The 23,090-nt window shown below is 33.7% G+C and overlaps 1 protein-coding gene across 17 annotated transcripts in view; it reads right to left on the reverse strand.

The window, feature by feature from the left end:
* SOX5 (SRY-box transcription factor 5) overlaps positions 1-23,090 on the reverse strand; it is a 1,103,086-nt gene that overhangs the window by 414,459 nt on the left and 665,537 nt on the right. Inside the window, exon 1 of one of the 17 annotated variants that reach the window (XM_043882236.1) lies at positions 1,353-1,374. The exons of the other annotated variants lie outside the window; for them this stretch is intronic. The gene's annotated coding sequence lies outside the window, so the exon portion shown is untranslated. Of the gene's footprint in view, positions 1-1,352; positions 1,375-23,090 lie in introns of those variants that run through there. 17 annotated transcript variants of the gene reach the window in all.

A 23,090-nucleotide genomic window follows, 5' to 3' on the forward strand; every position in this document is an offset into this window, starting at 1 on the left:
CATGTCTGTCACAGCAGTTATTTTCTGTTTCACTTGTTGGCAAACTTACATTTCAAAACAACAACAAAAACGAGCCTCCCCAGCTCCCTGTAAACCAAGGAGGTAGAAACAAAAAATATTTCAAAGCAAGAAAGCAAACAGACTGTGAGGACTGAAACTCAGACCAAAGGCATCTGCTCTCCAACTCCCACTTCCCACAAGCACCCAGCCTTCTTACAATCTTACAGATTTTCCTAAGAGATGTTGCCATTTTAGCTTTGTTTTTCCCTAAGTTCTGGCAATACCCATCACTGCAGGCAAGGCAGCAAAGCCACTAGCAGAATCCAAACCGGAAAACAGAAAAGCTGTTCTGTCTTTTCTTCCTTGCCACTCCATTACTAATTTATTTTTTCCAAAGTAAAACTCCTTCATTCTATCCAAAACAGCAATCGCTGACTTCCAGCATATTAACAATTATTTCATTAAGGGCAAGGAGCACAGAAATGATTATAGTTTGCATTTATAGTTTGCAGGGCAAAAAAAAAAAAGAAAAAGAAAAAAATGGACTAGTAGGCAATACCAGACCCTTTCTCCTTGAGCCCACCCTTTTCTCAGAGAGGAATAATCCTATAAACTAGCTACTATGTTCCTCCTTTAAAAAGACCAAAGCTACCTTTGTTTTCACTCCTTTCTAGTATACCTTCTTCTGAATCCCACCCAGTGTGGGGGTTGCCAACACAGTTTCCTATTCAGTCTCGATTAAAAAACAAACAAATAAATAAATAAAAGGAAAAAAGAAGAAGAAAGATAAAAAAAAATAACAAGACAAAATGTCTAATGCCATGCTGCCATGAATAATCAATCCAGAATTTAGAATACAAGAATATTACCAAGATTCCTCAAAAGATACTTGTTTTGAAACTACCTACACACAGTGCTTATGTATTTTCCCTTTAAATTTAGAACAACCCACAAAATAAACCTAGGGTTTTGTGTCCAAAGAGAAAAAAAAAAAAACCAACTTCTGTTTTGTATGAGTACAAAGAGAAAAGGAAATCCGGCTGCATTCATGGGTCACTTGTGCCTTATGTATATTTCTCCAATTTATTACATTCAGCTTCATATATATAGTGGAAGTTCAAACCAGTCTGTAGATGATGATATTGATATTTCAGAGAAAGTCAGATGCTACCGACAAATGATGGTTTCTGCAGTATTCATGTTACTGTGTCACATAGACTCCACCATACTCAATGGCCATAAAATCTATCCTGTTTGAAAATTCAATCCAACTCAACAAGCATTTCTTGAGTGTTGATACTATGTTTGGTGTAAGGAAATAAAGATGATTAAATCGTAGCTGATGTACTCACAGTCTAGTGACGTCACAATCTGGTAAGAAGACACAGCTGTGGGAAATACTGTAAACAGATGTAGAAAGAAGATCCCATGAAAGTCATGGAGGAAGTAAATAACTTTCTCAGTCAGTCAAAAGAGGCATCAGAAAGCAGCTAACATCTAAAGAGATAATTAAAGGACGAGATGGTAACAGTGACACACACAGGCACACAAGAAAGAAAAGCACAGAAGTGTAGAGTGACAGAGAGTGCCCAGAGATAAGGGTGGAGGTGGGAATCAACACCTAAGTAACTAGGTAAGTGGTGGAGTAGGCGTCCCTGCGGCTCAGACAGTGAAGAATCTGCCTGCGACACGGGAGACCCAGGTCTGATCCTTGGGTCAGGAAGATCTCCTGGAGAAAGGAATGGCAAGCCACTCCAGTACTCTTGTCCAGAGAATCCCATGGACAGAGCCTGGTGGGCTACAGTCCACGGGGTCACAAAGAGTCAGACACAGCTAAGCGACCGACACACCAAGTGACTCAACAACAGCAAAATAGCCAGGACGTCTGATTAAGGTCGAATTATTTAATGGACATCCCCTGAATGCCAACAAAGTACCTGCGTTTTTAGTATGAGTATGCTGCAGAGTTATCAGAAGTTATTAAATTAAGAAGCAAATGCCCCCAAAATATGCTAACAATAAGCCCAACATGCAATTCCTGCTCCAAGCTCAAAAATGAACTTTTCCATTGCCTACTAGCCAATCCTATTGTTTGGGACCCTCCACAGGTTGTCCCCAGCTTATGTATTTTATACTTTATGTTTTAGTCGCAGAAGATGCTTGTAAGTCCACAGCTGAGCATGATTACACAGTCTGGTTCATGCCAGAGCTCAATCTTGCAACCCTAGGCCAGGGGCTCCAAGAGCTTATACAACCGGCCTCCAGACCAGTTCAGAAGTCAGCACCTTTATGAAACTTTCTTCTGTTTTTCTGGTTTGAATTTATTTTTCCCTACTTTGAGCTCCAGGCAATTATATGAGGATCTATTGTAGTTGCTTTATTCTTTATTTTTGTGATGTTTACATGAACTTTTCTACCATCCAAATGAAGGCTGTTGAGGGAGATTATTTCCCCCAGTGAGTGATAGTCACTCAGTCATGTCCAACTCTCTGTGACCCCATGGACTGTAGCCTGCCAGGCTCCTCTGTCCATGGGATTCTCCAGGCAAGAATGCTGGAATGGCCTGCCATTTCCTTCTCCAATATTTCTCTGAAATGCCAATTAAAAAGGCGCTGATTACAGAATATGTTTGATGAATATTTATTGAACTGTACCCAGATAATTTAGGTGTGTTTGTATTTTTTAATGATCATAAAAATTTATAAAGGTAGCAGAAATATCAAACTTATGGTATGAATTTAACATCAAAGATGAAACACATGAAGCATGTCATATCAGTGTTTCTGTGTAATTAGATATACTACACAATCATTGCTTTCTTAGCCTCTAGAACTTGTGGCAAGCCTTCCTGGATTTTTCTTCCCAGAATCAGAATTTAACATAAAAAAATCATATGAAAGACAATATGTAGAATAAAATATTTGAAGCTAAAAATACAAATCTTATATAAGTTGACAAATTAAGGTGAACTTTTACCGAACACACCAAAAGTACTGAGGTAATGCTTTCTTCTCTATCAGAAGTTCCTCAGTTATGAGTAAAAACGATTCATGTTTATATCAGGTGCAATGGAGAAATATTACAACATTTGTAAGGTCCAGAACTAACAGGCTATCCATAACCTAACCTTTCAATTGATATAATCTTAAAGGATAAGTGAATATTTGCTATACTGTTAAATATAAAGGGGAAAAATTGAAAAAAAAACATGTATCAAGGAATTCACAAAATGTTTATACCAGAAAGATTTGTTAAAGATATTTAAATTATTACTATTGACTTTAGGACATTTAATAATTGATACTACAATATGGTCATCATTTTCAACCTAACAAAAGCTTGGTTAAACTCATATTTTTAAATTCATATAGTTTCAATTTTATATTTTTTAAATCCTTGTCTCATGAAAAAAATAGAAAACTCATGTATCATATCAATAAATTATCACAAACATGTTATCAATGATTTGAATTTGTACAATTATCACAGCTATATACTGTTTTCATAATACAGCCACAAACTACAATTATAACCTCACACACAGGCACAATACCTTGGCTCTTTGCTACAGGTAAAATTCAATGGAATTTCACATGCCAAAAATGCATAAAGTGCTTTAATAACTCTGTGTGTTATATCTGAATTAATTTACTGAGTAAATTCAATACTAGTGGAAAGCAAGTTCTACATTAGTGTGATTTTTATCATCTCCTTAATATTCAAATTATAGAAGAGTGGTTCATAGTTGGTCCCTGACATAATCTTCTCTAACACTCCTCTCTTATATAACAAGAAACACTTCACATGCAATCTCATAATATAATTGGTAATTTACTGATAGGTTCCATAAACATTTTCCTTTGAAAACTCCATCTCAAGATCCAGTTAAATATGAAGATGAATAGTAAATGTAAATGGTGAATAGTAATCTATACCTAGGAAAGTAATTACAGTGCTGTTTTTAAATCTTGAAATGTTCATAATCACATTACATTGTTTAAAAATCAATACTCAATGCCATACACCATTTTACCAAAATAAATGTTTTCATCCAATAATATTTTTAAGAAACAATATAAAACCCATTTCCTTATCCCAATTTTTTAATAAATAAATGCACTTTGAAAACAACCTGACAAACGATATACTTTTGTATGCTGCTCTGACAATACTATATGCAATATTTTATTTCTCTTAATCCTCACAATATGTGGTTACAAATGATAATTAAAATATCTCACTAGGGAGTATAGCATGGCATGAACCAAGTAGCATGGATGCTGGTTATCAATAACCTATATAGCCATACTGGAAATTATGGTATCATACTGGTATCAGCCCTGTAAGGTACTAGATGAGGATACAGATTCAGTAAGGATAAGAGGATACCAAAGTAATCAATATACATAATCAATGTAATATTTCCACAACACTAGGATGACTTGTAATAGCTAATCCATATTTATTTACTATCATATTTTTTACTTTATTGGATTTGATTGAATCTGGACTTGTATTCTTCAGCCTCACATTTATAGATTCTCTTTACATAGGCATTTTCAATAATGTATTCAGTGGTACACGTTCCAAGAAGTGAATAGGTGTTATTAAGAAAAAAGCTTCTCTCATCAAATAACTTAGAAGAAATCTACAGTAAAAAGTTTTCTTTCTTTTTCTTTATTGTAGGACCGGAGCCTATTATATATGCAGTGGAAGGGGAGAAAAAAAATAAGCTATGTTTTTCAGGCAAAGAGTCATCTATATGGGAAAAGTAAATATTATAAAGATATAAAATATTCTCAATTAACAGGTTTAATCTACTTTTGATCAATATCCCCATGTGGACAACTGAATTTTTAGATTATTTTCAGTCTATTCAAAATTCTATCCTTTTTTCTATAGTACTTCATTTCTTTGTTTCAAAGTGTTAGGTAGGAAGTTAGGCACGAGCAAGGAGGGGTGGTCTAGAGGAAAAGAACACCAACTGATCTCTAAACCCTACTGTGGACACACCTGGAGAGTTCACAGATATGCTACAAAAATAACCAGAGAGACTTTTTCAACTCCTGTTGCATGTGCCCTAGGCACACAGTGGATACAAACCAACCACAAGTTCTTCTCCAACTCTAGCACATACTCCCTTAATGCTCTGCAGTGTCCTCAAGTAACCTTAGGCAGCCAGGAGCCCATTAAGAGTTCATAAATATTACTTACATATATCTGATTATAACAGACTAAATCATGGGAAAGACATGCGCAATAGTGCCTGGTGTTATGTAACTTGCAACTGTCAATTAAAAGTCTCAGTCCACACCCACCTAGATGAATATGTTAAAGCCCTATTTTGCATGTGCCCAGACATGCCCCCTTTCCTGACTGGCCTTGAGCATACACCAATTTGCATTCTCTTTCCTGACTGGTATGGGTACAAGCCCTATTTTGTACAGGACAGAACCACGAAGAAATAGGAAGCATAAAAAGGGGCAGCCAAGAGGGATCATGGTCTCTCCTTTGGGGCTGGCCTGCTCCCACATCTCAGGAGTGTACTATACATGTCTGTTTAATAACAGTTCTAAAAACAATTTTTTTTTAAAAAAATTTTTAAAAAGGTTCTGCTTGAGTGGTAACTGAACTGAAAAACTACTCTGCTGTTTCAAATCCTTGCTAGGATAAGACAAGAGCCGAGAAATCCTGCCTGCTTGAGCTGTAATTAGCCCATTATTCCAGTAAACTGATCCAACAGAAGCATTACCACATCCATTTCTGTCCTATCAAAAGAAACATATTTTGGTGACCAATTTGAGTGTTTAAAAAAAAAAAAGAAAGAAACGGTGTGAAAGAGAATAGTTAAGGCTGCCCACAAAATCTGCTTATCAGAAGCACAATTCTCAAAAACTTAGACTGGAAGGTTCACCAGCTTCAGAAGAGAAGGAGATGTCAAGAAGCCTGTTTCCAAGAGGACTTAATATGGATATGCATTCAGCAACAGGATAAAGAATTTCTTGTTACATGCCATGAAGGACCCCATGATTCTTTTCTATTATCTTTAGTACAAAAATTAAGAAGAAACAAAGGATCTAGCTCTACAAATAAAAATAAAATTAGAATAGTCCTAATTAATTTGAGAACCTGATTTTTTAAAACTGGACATTCCCTGCTTTTCTTTTTCCAAAAGAACAGTAGTCTGGATTACATGTATCAACTATCTCAAAAAATTTTATTAGCAAAGTCCTTTTTCACTGTCCCTCACCATTATATCAAGTAATCAAATTCACCTCAAATAAGCTGTATAATCTCTTTGTTGAGGCTCTTGATTCTAAGATAACTTCTATATGTGAGAGAAAGCAGGGTTACTCTTTCCACTGGAAGTATATCACTTCAGTGAAGAATTCATGGTATTTTACAAAAGGCACTCCCTGTCATTTTTCATTGCTTTCTTTGTCTCCAAGTCCTCACCTCCCTCTCTCTGTCTTCTGCTAACTCTTGATCTGGCTCTAACTTTTTGGGCAGGCATACATGCATACTTATATACCAGCACAGCTATAAAACCTAAGATCTGAGACAGTGTGCTTTTCCTAAGCAGTGGGAAATACTTCACCTGTTTAATGATGATGACCACTACAAAGAGTTATTTGAATTTTCCCATTTTAACTCACAGGCTATTTAGTACCTACAAATCAGTCTCTATCATTGTTTAATAACAAGTTTTATCATCTGTATTTTGTTACAAAGAAAACTATAATGTAAAAATCTTTGACAAATAGGCAAAATAGTGCTTCTGTTCAATTTCACTTGATTTCACAAAGAAGCTCACCTTGAAATTTGTCTCTGAAAGGTTGTGACATTTTCCAGAACCTCAAGGATTCAGTGTGTATTAGATGGCCGTGGAATGCACTCCAAAATAACCAGAGCATCAAGAAGCAGCTGGAGAGGATGGAACCAGGAACAGTCATGGAACTCCCCAGAGAAAATCCATTGGGGAAAAGAGGAAGGACACTGGGTTGGAGGATGACTCGGGAGAAATAGGAAAGCCTGAAGAGAAGCCATATCAGTCCAGGAAAATACTGAGTGAAAAGCCAAGAAGTCTGAGTAGGGCCGGGCACCAGAGAAACACACAGCCAACATGCCGTGAGTCCTAGCAGCCAAGAAAACTGAGGTCTCAGAGATTCAATATCTATTAGCAGAGGCCTTTTTGAGCAGATATGTGGATTTTCTTTTCTGTCCTTAATGGAGCTCAGTACTTATGTGTGGCCAAGGAATTTTATGGGAAGTGATCAGCCATGTTTAACTGAAATAGAACTTTTTAATATCAAAGCTCTCCAACTGCCACTAGGAAGATGCATAAAACTTATTAGACATCTGAATTTATAAACTTCTTAAAAATATGTTTCTGCATTTTTATTCATCTCTAAGTCAACACAGGTAAAGTATGGAAAACATAAATGTAGTTTTATAAAGCAATATAAGCACTGTTCTTTGATTTTTCAATATTAATTCCATATGCAAAATAGTCATTGATAAATAAGGAAGTTAATGTTGGCTGCTCATGGGTACAGTAAAACAGCCTTTTCCTTTGCCTGAATTTCAATGAAAGAAATATGGCTATCCTTCTGACAATGATCTTTATGCATCTCAGGTCTTGTATCTAATAAAAGTTGTAAGCAAGAACTAATAAGTAAAAATTTGGACACTTAAAAATCAGAAACTCCAAAGAAAATTGTCTATCATATAAATGTCTTAATTTCTATCACCCACTACTACATTAAATAACCTATTCATTATTACTTACTCATTTATGTAAATAAATGCAATTATGAAAATATTTAATCAAAATTAGAACTGATTGAGTTTTTTGATATCTTTTGAATCTACCTTCTAAAAAATAAATGTGGAAAATCTTAACATGAACAATGTATTTCCAAGAGATGTATTGTAGAAATTCAAAATGAAACAACAGAGAATTTGATACAACCCTCCAGAGTGCAGCTTCTTAGATACTGTGGCACATTTTCCTCAAAATATGGATTATTCTCACCTGAAAATTTGTAAAATCAACAAACTAATACAAAAATCTTACAAAAATCATATAAAATTATGTTAAAAGGAAAGTTATATATGACATGATATAAATGAAATAAAAAAGGTCAGAAGCAAATGTATCATTGAAAAATGTTAAAGTAATAAATGTTGCTCCTTTATCTCCTACCCTTAACACTCTTTCCTTAATTAAAAAAAGTTCAAATTTTTTATTGTGCGCTGAATTATGCTGAGTAGCCAATCAAATAATTAAGGGGTCTTCAAAGTATGCATCAATGTTCACAGGTCATGGTGCAGCCTTTATCTGAGCATTTTACAATGAATAACCAATATAGAAAAAGTGAAATTAAAGAACAGTGTGAAAGAAAAAGAAATTTTCCAAAAAAACAGAATCCAACTGATCACACTAAGGTCACAACAGAGAATATAATTAAACAGCATATGTCATGATAACTATACTTGCACATTTTTTAAAATTTGTATGAACCTGTTTTCACCTGAGGATATATAATAACTTTGAAACAATTTTTAGAAATACTATTGTTTTGAGCCCTAACATAACATGACAGCTTGTACTGAAGCAAATGAAAATGGTACATTTAGACATTCTACAGTTAAAAAAAAAAAAAGCACTTAAGTTTATCAGACTCCATCAATTAGCAGAGAATAATAACAGTTTCATGAGAGTAAATCATTCTTTAGTATTTCCATTTAATAAAAACCAACAATCAACAGGCTGTTCACAACCAAAACTTCTCCACAATTTCTCCACTCATCCTCATTCTAACCACACAAAGTCTCTTTTCAAGTCAAACCATCCATTCTGGAGCTCTGTTTCTTACCCCTCACAAACCTTAGTGGAATGAAGGGCATTAAAAGTAAGTAAACAACCAATAAATGTAACTATGTTACTGAGTCATGTGGGGAGAGGGCAACCTGCAGAGAAAATAGCTAAGTTGTTCACATTGGTAAAGCCGACTTTGTTCCACAAACTTTCCAAGAACACTGGTAGAATGCTTCATTTTTAATTCATTCAAACCCTTTAAAAATTTACCTGACAGCAGTAATTTGACTAGGTTATTTTTTGCCCTCACAAAATGCCATTTTTATTAATACAACAAGGACAAATATAAAAATGTTTGGCTTGATATTCTGACATGTTTTGAAGATCAGACTACTATAAACCTACAAAATAAAGCTCTGTAACTATTTATAGGGGAAGGAGAATAAAAACTGAAAGAAATCAGCAACACGGGATCCTGGCGCAGTCCCTCCCAAGGAGTAATTTCAAGCATTTCAGTTGATAATACTAATGTCTATCAGGACTTTATATAAACTGAAACCTGTGATAATTAATATAAGCCAACATTTACGGGGTACTTAGAATGTCAAAATGACAGGTCTGAATTGTCCTTGAATCATCACTTTTAATCTTCAGAACACCTCTATGAAGTAGGTACTGTTCCTAGGTTCACTCAACAAATGAAGAAACTGAGGCAGGCACAGACAGGCTAAACAACTTACCCAAGGGTATGTATTTTGCTTAAGGTTGAACCAGGCTTGTAAACTAGGCTATCTTATTCCAGAGCCACACTAATGACCTATATAACTGCCTAGGTCTGGAATATTCTACCATTCTCCAACTTCACTTCTCATTCCTCAAAAAGGCTCTAACACACAGACCGGAATTAATGCCCCACAACGTGTACTTTCTTCTCCACTCACAATGTTTGCCTTTATTTACTGCAACTGCTTGAAGCCTGTTTCCCTATCAGACACTAAGTTTGATGAGGACAAAAGTCATATATGCCCAGTTCATCATTAAATCTCCAAACCCAGAACTGTCTAGTATATATAAAATGTTCAATAAGTATTTCATGAAAGAATGCATATTTTACTGATTCTTTTAAAATCTGTTCTCTCAAGTGCCATTCAGAAATTACATAATCAACAATTTGCCACCAATAATAATAGCTAATATATATTCAGTGTTTGCTATTCTAGGTCCAATTAAAGCACTTTATATTTAATTACTTAACAGCATTTTTTTTTACATAAGAGGAAAATGAAATTCAGAGAGGTTATTTAACTAGCTACATATCACACAGTCAGTGAAAAACAGCCAGGATCTGAACACAGGCATCTGACTCTACAGCTTGTGCTGTTGTTACTCTAGCTCTTGCTGTTGTTCAGTTACTAAGTTAGGTCCAACTCTTTGCAACCCCATGGATTGCAGCACACCAGGCTTCTCTGTCCATCATTATTTCCCTGAGTTTGCTCAAAGTTATGTCCACTGAGTCAGTGATGCCATCCAACCATCTCATCCTCTGTCACCCCCTTCTCTTGCCCTCAATTTTTCCCAGCATCAGGGTCTTTTCCAGTGAGTGGGTTCTTCATGTCAAGTGGCCAAAGTATTGGAGTTTCAGCATCAGTCCTTCCAATGAATATTCAGGGTTGATTTCCTTTAGAATTGACTGGTTTAATACCCTTGCAGTCCAAGGGACTCTCAAGAGTCTTCTCCAGCACCACAGTTCAAAATTTAGCATCAATTCTCCAGTGCTCAGCCTTCTTTATTGTCCAACTCTCACATCCAAACATGACTACTGGAAAAACCACAGCTTTGACTATACAGACCTTTTGTTGGCAAAGTGATGTCTCGGTTTTTTTAAACACTGTCTAGATTTGACATGGCTATTTTTCCAAGGAGCAAGTGTCTAAATAGGATGCAACTTCAAAATAGGAGTGATTTTCAAATTCTTAAACACTCTGCTTGAATAAATGCTTCATGTCATAAAGCAGCTAGAGTACTGGAAAATATTGCTAACAAAAAGATCTCTATTCCATAATCTTAACATTTATTAAGTAGCAGAGTTAAGCAAGAGAAGTTCATACTTATTTTTTATATGTTAGAAACTTTAAAAAAGATCATTTCTGATTTTCAAGATGTGGGAATGGTGAATGAAGAATGAGGAAAAGACCTGAATTTGTTTTGACTTCTAGCATTATTTTCATAAAGAGGGAACACTGTGGTTATAAATTCCAGGCTAGCAAAATATACTTTTATGGTGCTATTACAAAGATTTGTAATCAATATTTTTAAATTATTACCTGAAAAAATTTGGGTATTTATGGGCATCTTCAGAGTAGACTTTATGGATAAGTCGTCATGGTCTCTTGGATTAAGGAGGTCCTATTTTCTCAACTAGTACCAACAAACACCAAACTCTCTACAAGACAAATCACAGTGGCTTGGATAGCTTTCTGATGATAGATGGCATCTCTTAAAATCTAAGCCAAGGGGAAAAAAAAAAGTCTCCATGAATTTGGTACAGAGAATTTGAACTTCAAGGTAGTTACTTCTAATACATCTAATTACAATCTTGTCTGATTTTTAAAAAGACAATGGTATAATACATATCTTTAAAATCTGTATGTAATCTGAATCTACTCATGATGACACAACCAGACAGATTCTGATTGTGAAATAACTATATGAGATTAAAATAATGTCAAGACAAAAGATAGCAGGATATTATTTACAATTAAAGGGCACCTAGAGAGATATGGCAAGAAAAGGCAATAACTGATGCTTGACTTGATCCTGGATTTAAAAAGAAAAAAAAAAAAGAAAGCTTAAAAACAGCATTATTGAGACAATGAGAAAATATGGACCATGACCATGTCAAACAATATTACTATATTAATGTTACTTCTTGGATGTGCTGTTTATTGCTGTTATGTAGGAGAGTACCCTCATTCTTAACCACTATTAGCCTGCAACTTACTTTCTTTTCAAAAAAGAAAAAAAAAAAGCAACGGGGCCAGAAGTTAATAATTAGGGTGAAAGAATATGAATGTTCACTGTGTTACACATTCAATTTTTCCATAGATTTGGAGTTTTCTGAAGTAAAGGAAAATATTAAGAAGAATTCTGTATCTGTTAATAATTGTGATTTTTTTTTTTTTTAGATTATCAGGTTATTTTCTTTTGCAAGAAATTTTCAAAAAGATTTGTAAAATCAAAAATTGCCAGGTTTTATGAGTTAGATTTGACATTGTAAGCTATAAGTGCCTAGGGGTTGTCATAAATAGCAGCTTTGAAAGTTATACCTAAACAAAAACCATCAGTTTGGGAAATACTTTAGCTTTCAAAGGAAAAAAAAAAATCAGTGCTTTTAAATGATACTCTTTTATCGATAAAGTAATAAACTGTGGACTGCTTGTTAATCCTGCTCTAGCCACTCCTGCTCATTCATTTATTCACACTGGTGTGTACTTTCATGTTACCAAATTATTCACATACTAAATATTCACCAAATATTTTAAAATGAATAAATCAAGATGGGAATGTTTCTGTGTCTACATCATTCTAAATGTAGATGTACTACTAAATCATATGAAAGCATATAAAATCAACTGTTAATTTTTTCACTTATAATTTGGGGTAATTTTTAAAGTGAAATCAACCCAGAGGGCCCAATGAGATGCCGGATTGTTCAAAATGTGCAAACAAAACAGTTATCACAGTGGACAATCATAACAGATAGCCTTAACAAGCTTCAAATGAAGATAGCCACTAATGGTGTACTATACCAAACTCTGTGATCTCGATATGATGCTCTGCAGGTACTTGAGCAGATCCAAAAAGTGTTTCCTGAGGAAACTTCTTGCTTTGTCTCTACGTAGTCTTAAATCTAGAGTCAATTTAAGGACAGAGGTGGGAGTGCCCTCAATATAGGCAAGAATACAACTCAGTCAAGAAGTGATTGTTCCTCATCTCTTAGCAACAGCCTGGATGTAACAACTGTTATTTAAAGGAGATAGTTTAAGGGACATGTTAGCCTTTTCTTAGATCTCTGCCAGTATCCTTTCACCAGGAAATCTACATACCTGGCAAACATTAGTTTAGCTACTTATAGAAATGCCTTCCTTCACTTAAGTTAGTTATCATTCAACATTCTTTCTCTTATCTAGTCTCTACTAAAAATGGCAATGTGAAGAATGCCTTATGAATCTTCTGCAGTATTTCTATTGAAAACAATTTAAGAATTCATAAATTACTCCCTTAGACATCAGGGTCCCCTAAAACAATTGAGATTACTGATTAAATGGTAAGCTTTTATTCTTATCAAAATATGATAACCATAAACCTCATAACTGTCAGGAAACACAGAGCTAGTCTTAAACAAGATTTTAGTATTATTTCTCTTTCCTAGTTTATGTCTATACATATACACACACTTTATAAAATGTATATATATATATACTGTGTATAATATATGCATTATATGCAATTGTATAAAATGTGTATAATACATTCTATATAAAACATATTTGTATAATATGTAAAATATAAGTGATTCTATGATGTGAATATTTTATTTTTTAATATTTTAATCCATTTAGGAAGTACCTGAAGTTCTAATAAATCCTATACAAACCACTGGCTTCAGAATTATTTACTAAGTACTTAATATTTATGTTTTAGTATGCTATCTGATGTCATTTGCCATATTATTTGAAATGTTCTTGGAATTCCTTCTATATGATTAAAATTTGTTTGAAGAAATAATAATCACTACTTGAGCAAGCCAAATTACATATGTTTTCTTTAATATTTAAGCAGCAAAATGACCTAAATGGTGGAATTATCATAATCTCCATTTCACAGATAAAGAAATTAAGGCATGGGGAGTTTATGTCATTTGCAAAAGTCACATGGCTAATAAGTGGTGAAGTTGCAGAATAAATTTTAGCAGTCTAATTCCAAGGACTACCAGTAACTAGAGCTAATAAGTACTGGGAAATCAGAGAGCGCCAAAAACCATAGCCATAACTACATATGGAAAAAACACTGAAAAGATCCAACACATAAAGCAGAGATCCATGGAACAACTCAAGTCTATATTATCATATATAAATTTAATAGTGAAACTGGAAAATCTGTGTAGTAAAACCACAAGGTTCATCTCCATTCCCAAATGCCTTGTTATTCCTAGGAATTTGTAATTTTTTTAACTGTCACATACCTGGTTGAGTTTTCTACTCAAAATTACCAATACTTCTGCCTGCTACCCAATAAAATCAGTATAGGTCATAGCTACAAGTTAGATCAAAGGATCAATATCATATTAACTATTTACCAATTCATCACAAATTTCCATATAAAATCACCATATAAGATGTGAACACTGACATACTTAAAAATTACAGTAAAGAAGCTTGCTGCCCAATTAAGATAGCAAAAACTAATCAGATATACTTTCTGAATGAAGGCACTGCCTGTCCATAAAGACATATGCAGTATGTAGTCCACTGTAAAGGATTTGAGAAAGAGATATTTGAGAAATTTTATATGGTTACACTTCTCACAGTAAGGAATTTCCCACTATAATGTGCACTGAAAATTGGTATCTCTCAAAAATAGTTCCAGGGAACCTTTACCAAGAAACCCTTTATTTAATTGTCCAGATGTCTGGATTTCACCACCTAGCACTTTGTGCCATGAATGAATCCATCCCGAGAGGAAAAATTAGAAGTCTAATCACAATGATTATATGTTATTTATTTACAGTGTCTGCAATTTTGTGAGTTACTCAGCAACTACAATGATTCCTGGCAAAATAGGTACATGAAATACATTTGTTCAATGAATAAAGACATTTCTGACAGTAAAATAAATGATAATTATAAAGTTATGGAAGTGGTTTATTATCAAGATCAGTACTACACTTTCATGGTTGAAAGTGAGGTCTTTGGAGCTGGACTGCTTCAGTTGGTACCCCAGTTCTGCCACTTATTACCTGTGCTAAATTAGGCAACTCTCTCTGTTTCATCTTCTTCATTCATGAAATAGAGATAAGATTTTTGTGAGGCTGTCTGGGCACACACTGAATGTTACTGTTATCTTTATAGATAAAGAACTTGGATAACATCTTGAGGATCAAGTTTAGACACTGTGTGAAGTATTAGCTGGGATGCAAAAAGAGAAGGTATTCCTACTTACCACAAAAATCTTTACATCCTGTGAAGAAATTAAAGACATATTGCATTTCATAAAAGTAAATAAACCTGTACCTTTCAAACATATAATCTCCAAAATAATCCAAACAATTCCTAGGCAAACATCTTCTTTTCCATTGTAACGCCACAGAAGTTTGGAGAAACTGACAATATTCACAGGGTAAATGATATAATCATCTATGAAAGTTAGTGTTACTATCAGGGCTTTTTTAAAGTCATAAAATTTCACCTTCTTGAAGAAAGCTAAGAAGGAAGACTGTTAATAAAAACTTAAATCTTTCTGATGCACTACCACACTTTCAAGCTGTTAACTACTGAAATCTAGACAGAGGTAGACGCTTTAATTTCCCTCCCTCCACAGAAAGGCATAAAACAGCATCTTTCAATAGGAATATAATGTAAGCTACAAATATGAGCCACATATTTAATCTGAAATTTTCAAGTTGCCACACTAAAAAAATAAAAAAGAAACAGGTGAAAATACTTTAATCATTTTATTTAAGCCAACCTATCCAAGTGTTATCATTTCAATACATAATGAATATTTAAGAAATCTTAGTAAGGTATTTTACATCCTTTCATTCAAACCAAGTCTTCAAAACACCAGTGTGGATCTTGTACTTACAGCAAATCCCAATTCAGATCAGCCTCATATCAAGCGCTCAATGGTAGCATGTGGCTAGTGGCTACCATAATGGAAAGCACAGGTACATACGGATTCTGAGAACATTTCTTTACACTTTTCACTAAATTACATATTTCTTCTGCAAGAGCTAAAAGGGTCTCAATATATCTATGCTAATTCATACAGTGTAGACAAATCAGTAAGCTAACACATTCTATGAACTCAATTTTCCATATGTTTACAATATAAAATACATTTCAGATAAGAAAAATACAGTAGGTCAAATGACTTAAGTCAAAAACTCATTTTTTGCTTACTACATCCTAAGTACCAGACAATAACATCTCTTGCCTGCAACTCTAGAAATGTATAAACTTCCAGTATATAAAATTCGCCAATATCATTTTAGTGAGAATTTCTCCCATACCTTTAAAGTAAATGAAATGGGTCAAACAATTAGATTTTGCTTATAGTCTGCTGTCTGTAGTATGATTTTCCCTTACTGCACTAGTGATGAAATAGCACCGGTCTGATTTAATACTATAAATTCAGAACAAATGGGAAAGCATTAAAATCAGAAGTGCTTCTGGACCATTAACTTCCATGCTGATTTGACATGCACCACAGTGTTCAGGCAACAGACTCAGGAATATAACCTATTCCTAAAGCAAACAGTATTTTATCTGATAACCATCTGGGGTTCTCCTCCTAAGGGCCACTTGCATAGGGCTGTTTGGCATATTTTAACCCTATAGACCTACTTTAGCGAAACCCACTTTGCTAGGAAAAGACGACTGACATAGAAGAGATTATGGAGAGAACAAAATTTTGGCCGAGGACCTTGCTTTCATTCTTTAGCTGAAGAAAATCATGGGTTATATACGCTTGCAAAACCCTATGGTTTTTCTAAGGTACCAATAAAAGTGATAGCATTCATAACGTGGACAGTGGTCTCTTTCATATATCGCCTATAGTCGCAAACTTAAGTGCCAAGCAGATGGTTGAAATCTGTTTTGTATAAAATGTGTGCTTTTTTTCCCCCAACTGTGTTCTTTGTATTCATATTCAGCCTAGGTTTGAGCCATCAAAACACTGGCACTATGTCGATCATTAGCAGCATTTTAGACAACTGGCAAATAAGGTATTCACTGTTCTCCACAAAATGTTCAGCTAATATTTCCCAGATGTATAATTAAGGCAAAAGATCATCTTCTTAAATTGGTATCAGCACTTTGGATGGCTTCTGGCTTTCAACAGATTATATCAGTGGAAAACAATTTTATATCAAAAATAAGGGTTCTGTTTCTGGGGTGTTTTTGTTTGCATATTATACAGCTGCCCATAAAGAGAAATCTATAAATTTCTCCAAGCTTTACCTCTGGTCTAAACGAACAGGTAGCTAATACAAAATGAGTCATGCTATTTTTACTATGAAAATCTATGATTTGCGTAAGTGAGTTTCTTCAAGTTATTTAATATTTTCTAATTTTCAAAATATGTGTATAAATAATAATTTAAAAATCAATAGTGTGTGACCTTTTTACCATAACAGAAAATCATTTTTTGTTGTCCAATAATTTATTCTATAGAATTATTTGCTTTTATGATTATACACAAATAAATGAATTTTAATTTGCATAGGTTAAGGCACAGGAATAGGTTTAATCATAAAATTCATTCCTTAAATACTTATTATAACAGATTTTATGCAAAAAAACAATCTGACATATCAGATTTCCTACACATAAAATGGGAAGAGATGTGCTTTTAGGATATTTCATAACTAGCAGTAAGCAGTCAGAGGAAACTATAGCTATATTGCTGCTATTTACGTACAAGTTACCTGGGATCAATAATCTTAAGTACATGTAAAACTATTATACTTGTCTTAATTACAAATTTTTAAAAATAAGTCAATAAATTTCTTACACATATTTTATATGCTAAAATAATTTTCAAATATAAAACAAAAACATACACTTTATATTGAAGTTCTGACCATTTTATATTGTCCAGAATTAAACCTAGTTTTCAAAGTTTTAATTCAATGGCTTGCATTCAGAGATATCCAAATATTTTTATAAATTTTCATAAGTTTAAGATGCCTCATTAGCATCAGAGGATAAATAATTTTATACTCATTTTAAAGCCCATTTTATAGATGTATGGCTGAAACCCAAAAAAATCTAAGTGACTTATACATCATAAAGTTTTAATTCTTGATTTAGAAACTCTAGGAACATATGCCAACTTTGTATATCACTAAATGCTGGATTATAAAATATATTAGCAGTAAGTTGCCCAACTGGGATAACTTCCAGATTTTCTTTCTTGTTTAACAGTAGGAAATTTGCACATTTCCCTCCTTCTAAATGTAATTCTGGTTCAACATGGTTCTTTTCTGCTTTTTAAAAATTTTTTAAACATCCTTTATACCTGTTCCAGAAGCATAACAAAATCTATTCCGTATTCCTAAATTAAAACTGGCAGGAATAGAATAAAAAAAAATTCACCATCATAATTATTAAACAAATAATTAATTTTAACATATACTTAATACCTATGTTATCTCAAATATATAAATCTATATTTGAAATTTACAACTCATTTTTACAGATTTCCTGATACCATAGTCATATTTTCAAAATGTGAAAATATTTCAAAAGTCAAATTTTCAAAATAACACAGAAGGTCATTGGGTATGCAGTCAAAGATTATGTAACTGATAGTATCTTTGTTGTTTAGTCGCTTCAGTTGTGTCCGACTCTTTTGCAACCCCATGCACTTCAGCCCTCCAGGCTCCTCTGCCCATGAGATTCTCCAGGCAAGAACAGCTACACTTTTCCCCAAATATTGTTTTTAAAAAAGCATAAAATCTGCCAAACATAAGATATTAGCAACATATGATGCTTGCCCCTCTCAGATTATATAGCTTTTTAATGCATCTTTCATTGGTTGTTCCTCCACTTCTTGCTTCCTAGTGTTTAACATTTTTCCTGACATTGCCAACTACTAATGCATATTAGGTTGACTGGCCTGATGCTAATACTAATAGTTGCCTAATTTATTTTGAGAACCACTTAAAATTTTTCTTTGGACTACCTGTTTGCAATCTTAGTGGATCTTGCCACTTTCCAGGTCAATGTTTTATTTATTCATATAAAGACATACACTGTCCAGAGCTACCCGCCCGCCCCCACCCACCGTTGTCCTAATGTTCTACTGTCCAGTCTTCGTTTTCTTATTTTATCTTATCTTTGTAAAGAGACGTTCAGCTCTTTGACTTAAAATGCCACTCTCCTGCTTTTTACATCCCACCTCAGTGCCTTTTTTAACAATCTATATATAATGTATTTTTTTTTTTTTACAATACTTGTAAAAGTTGAGGATAGGAATCTGATGCACCTGAGAGTTTCAAACACCAAGACTGTGAATCTTTTTTGAAACATTTAAATTCAAAATAGTTCACAGCATATTTGAGTACTTAATCCTGAGTAAGAATTGTACATACTACTTAGATTTAGAACTCGTAAAATATACTATGGTTACATGTTCCTGCACAACATCGCTCTATTGACAGGGAAGTTGAGAAGTGATTCCACATGTTAAAGGCTGGTTGAATGAGATAGTCTGTCCGCAGGTAGATGCAGAAATGCAAGAAATCTGATCACTAGAGCAAGGCGCTAGGAATCTTTCAAATGTATTTCAAAGCAATGAGCTGTTAGAGGAGTTAAGAGATTTTAGAGATTGTCCAACCCATCTTCAACTGTTATAGATGCATACACTAAGATCCCAAACTTCTTTTCATTATGTACAGAAGAACTGGATCTTGAGAACTTATACCCAGCTGATAACAGTTTCTATTCTGTTAAAAATTCCAAAAGCAAATCATTGAAGACTTTGAAAAATGTATATTTTTACCAAAAAAAGAGGAAATTATTCTATGCTTTAGGAGAAATACTAAAAATCCACTAAGAAACTGTCATTTTATATGTGTGTCAATATTTTAGCACTTAAATTTCTAATCTCAACCAGAAATCTCAAATATCCTCAAATATTACTCAAGCATATCTTGATTTAGCCAACTTCTTGAATGCAAATTTTCCATTAAATATGAACTACAATATGACCTTCCAATTTTTAAAGCTGGAGTATTACTATATATCCTTATTGCTTGTGTCATAAGATTCTCTGCTGCAAATGAGAAAGCGGGAATGGGCTTTGTACTTTTACAAAATATATTCTTCCTTTCAAGATTTTCTCCCCAAAACTACAGCTTCATCAGGATTTAGTAAGATTTGTTCAAAATCAATTTATTCAAAATTGCCTTATTCTATAAGCAAAAAAGTTTCTCCTGAATTCCAAACTTTTGTATGTGTATGTGTGTCTATCATATTCTTCAAAATAAATTATTCACATAACTGTTAGTGACTCCCAATTATCTTTTAATTTACTTCTGAAAGTCTATTTATTCTGCTTCTTCACTTCTGTTCCTTAAGTTGATATCAGGAGCATTTGGATATGCTTTTCTTTCTTTAGAAGAATGCTTTTAAAGCATTAAATATTCTAAAACTATTTATAGGTCAAATCAGATCCATTTTATTCTTCCATTAATGCTTAAATGTTAAGAAACAATTACACTATCATATTTATCTCCCACAGTCCTTAAGGCTTTAAAAACAATACATTTTCCTCTGTTTCCCAAATTCTGTTTAGAACTAGAGAGAAACAGAGTACTTGTCTCAGAAAGAACATTTGTTGTTATCTTTGTTTTTCCACTCCAAGGTGTTCTGCTTGGATAATGGTACTTTGCATATTAAAACTTTTTTTTCACATCCTGCTGATACTATGGGTGAGATGAAAATCTGAATCTGATATTGGATAGTCAGTTATCACTCATTCAAGGTCAAAGCTGAATTAGTGAATGAATCAGAAAATTGAACTTTGATTACCAGTTCACTCCTTTCACTACACACTATCCTAACAAATCTTCAACATAGATCTCTTATAGCGCTGATAAAAAAAAAAGGAAAAAATATTAACATTAATTTTATGACACTTTCCTGCAAACTCTTCTCAAACATATTATGAAACTCAATAGCAAAATTTTTGAATGGGGGTTGAAACAAAAGGACATCAAGAAACGAGTTTAAAAAAAGTCTTTGGACTTTGTAAATGATTGCCCAACAAACTCTGGCTCAGGGTAAATAACCCAAAGGAAGCAATGTAAGCAAACAAGTAATACCTTGACTCCAGAATTAGAATAAAAATGTTTTAGAGCTTTGTCAGTGTTTAGAAGTTATCCTAACTGTCACTGAAAAATTAATAGCATAAATAAAGCCTTACTTTTTCATCTTGTGTTCTCTTACATGAAGGCATATTGCTTGCTTTCAATCTTTGTGCTTTTTTGTTCATTAGGATGCTCTTTTATTAGATAAAAATTGTTTAAAATGACAAATTAACAGACTTTCTGTGAAAGTTCCACAATCAGTTCTCAAACAACCTACCCCCTTGGTGTCATCATCCTAATTCATATAAAAACAAAACCAAATTCAGTAATAAAGTAAATGATTTACTACATTTAAAATAAATTTTGATTAAAAATATACCAAGAAAACAGAATTTGGGCCTTATGTTACTAGATTAAAAAACTATCAACAAGCAAAGCAGGTTAACTCTTTCCTTTATTTTCTCAATAATGTTCCTGAAGCCCTAAAGGAGAGTACACATCTTATATGAAATTGCTGCTCAGTGTCCCAACTGATCTAACTCTCTTAAACTGCCAATATAAAAATCTTATAAGGTTTTGAGTGTACCTTTTTGGGGGAGAGCCCTCTACAGTAAATTTCACTTCTTCATATTACATCTACTCTCAATGCATCTGATTCTTAGGTTTCAATGTCACAGAAATGATTGGGATGAAGAGGGGAGGCATGTGTGCACAGAACACAGGAAAATTCTAGGCATTTCCACAATGAGAAATATTAAAAATGAAGCTAGTAATACATTTTTAAGAAAGATCATATCTTCTGTTTTTTAACATTTTCTTTTCTAAAAAACACGTTCTTTCAAAGATGTGAAGAGCAGAAATAGAAACACTGTCACATATGAAAGTTTCAACGGATTTGCTGCCAGAAGCTTTTCTTTATAGTGTTCCTCTTACCTACAGTATGTGTTGGCACTGGCAGGTAGCCCTAATTCGTTAGTAGCCAAATTATTTTTGTCCTGAAGTACGAGAAATCTCCATAGCACATGAATGAGACATGGTTTACTAGTTTACACACATCTTTATAACTCCAAGAAACCAAAACTCATTCACAAATGCTTTCATTTCAGCAAAGAAAAGGGCTACAGAATACTAGAAATACCTACTTTGAATTCTTGATCCCCAATCTCCATGAGAAAACAAATAGAAAAAAAATTATTTTTAACTCCCATAAAGAACTTTGGTCCTTAATGCAAGAAAAATAAACAGCTTTCTGTTCTCCACACTCCACATTTCATCTAAATCAAAATATTCCAGTACAAGGCATTAAGAAAAAATGTCATTTAGTGATAAACCTAAATGTCTCCAGATAAAAGTTCATCACAACAGAGTAGTGGGTTTAAATAACATAGTTTACAATAGTTAGCATCCTCAGTCTGCATGATCACCAGCCACATTTATACACTGCTGTACCTCCTTCACTAAGTCATAGAGAAAATAGGAAGCAGACATAAGCAACACTGAGAAATAAGCATAAAACACAAGTAATGATTCAGCCATAGCAAGAAATCTCTGAATTCCAAGGCAAGACAGAAGTAAACGTATTAATACTAAACAGCCAAGTGACTGAAATGTCACTTACATAAAAAGAGAGATTTAAAATACAATGAGCTGAGTTCAGGTTTGAACTGATTTAAGCTTCAACACCGATTTCAGATGTCTACGAACAACCACAAGCTTTTGTTTTTAGTTTTCCTTCTGTCAAGTTTTATGGGTAAAAAGTCCTTAAACTACCTTGTAATAGATTAATTACTTTCAAGCTGGGTGACAAAAGGGCATAATGACCGGAAAATGATACAAAAGAAACAGAAAAAGCATGTTAATAAGTTTATCAACAAACCTGGGTAATTCTCATGAAGTACAGATTAAGGTTCAGTGGTTCCAAACTGGCAGCATTCAAGTTGGGTTCATATTTGGGTTTTTTGTTTTGTTTGTTTTTTAAAACCACCTGTCCTAAAACGACATTGTTTATGCTAATTATCTTTGTTTATGCCACAATTCTGTTTGTTTACGACATTCTTTTAAAATACCATATCCCTATAAACAGTTCTCACCAGAATTCTTCTAAATCTTGTTTCGGTCTGGTCCTTCTCGGCAGCCCACTGAGCAGAAATGCAGCTCTACAAGAAAGGCGCAAGA

The sequence above is a fragment of the Cervus elaphus genome, chromosome 22 (assembly GCF_910594005.1).
Source record: "Cervus elaphus chromosome 22, mCerEla1.1, whole genome shotgun sequence".
NCBI lineage: Eukaryota > Metazoa > Chordata > Mammalia > Artiodactyla > Cervidae > Cervus > Cervus elaphus.